This window comes from Nanorana parkeri, unplaced genomic scaffold (assembly GCF_000935625.1).
Source record: "Nanorana parkeri isolate BGI_ZX_2015 unplaced genomic scaffold, ASM93562v1 scaffold3688, whole genome shotgun sequence".
NCBI classification, from domain to species: domain Eukaryota; kingdom Metazoa; phylum Chordata; class Amphibia; order Anura; family Dicroglossidae; genus Nanorana; species Nanorana parkeri.
Genome location: NW_017309956.1, coordinates 28916 through 30017, shown reverse-complemented (window position 1 = coordinate 30017; position 1102 = coordinate 28916). Strand labels below are relative to the sequence as shown.

At 53.8% G+C, this 1102-nt stretch overlaps 1 protein-coding gene across 1 annotated transcript in view; it reads left to right on the top strand.

Moving 5' to 3' along the window:
* Positions 1–1102, top strand: part of BTBD19 (BTB domain containing 19) — a 30501-nt gene that overhangs the window by 1011 nt on the left and 28388 nt on the right. The window lies entirely within an intron of this gene.

Genomic DNA, 1102 nt, shown 5'->3' with positions numbered 1-1102 from the left:
GGGTGAGACTGAGGAACCGCTGCCTCCTGCCTGCAGCAGACTGATCACTGGGGGGAAGGGAGACTGAGGAAACGCTTCCTCCTGCCTGCAGCAGACTGATCACTGGGGGGAGGGGAGACTGAGGAAACGCTTCCTCCTGCCTGAAAGTTACTGACACTTTAATAAGCTAATAATAATAATATTGGGGTTTCGCTGTGTCTCGGGGAGGCGTTTTCTTCTGTTGCGCCAGATTTGACCTTTATCGCCCACCTGACACGGGAGCGGTGAAATCCTGCCGCGAGGTGTGAGGATTTCGCTGGTTGAACGGCAGCGCTGTGTGCGGGGGCGTCCAGATAAACATCTGAAAGTGACTGTTTGTGCTGAGTGTGGCGATTATATACGTGACGCGGGGCGCAGTGTCCGTGGTCTGCGCAACAACACGCCACAAAAGTCAGCGAGCTCCAAAAACACATCACATTGTATGTAACATACGTGTGAGCGGATGTTCATCTACACGATGCGTGTGACCCCCCTCCTAACATACATTATATGGCCAAAAGTATTGGCCCCTCCCCCTCCAAATCATTGGATTGAGGTGTTCTGTGTGCTACTAAATATTCCGCCGCGGTCGCCTGTTACCGGGATTATAACAAAGTGGAAGCGACCGGCAACAACAGCAACTCAGCCGCGTGAAATTGCAGCGAGCCGCTTTACGCGCGGCGTTGCCGTGCACCGTGGTGTCACAACGTGCGTTGGTGCCGCGCGCGATGCGTTGGTGCCGCTGGGCCCTCCCGTCGTTTTTGGGGTGACATTGACGTGCTGAGATTTCAGCGATCGGGTTTTATTTACTTTTATGTCGTTTTGAACTCTTTGCATTTCTTGTTTGCTGGTAATAAAGTTTGTCGCGGTTTCGGCAGGTGGGGGGGCGGATGGGGGAGCGCTCAGGAAATGTGTTCTGTTTTATTGGCTGGACGGCGGTTGGTCCCGGAATTCGGCAGTTGGAGGTTTTGGCCGTCACCCTGTTAATGTTTAATCCCGGGGATGGTCTGCGGATACTGTGATTGATTACCCTCAGATTCAGATGACCCCCCTCCAGACAGGAAGTGACACGTGTCGACCCCCC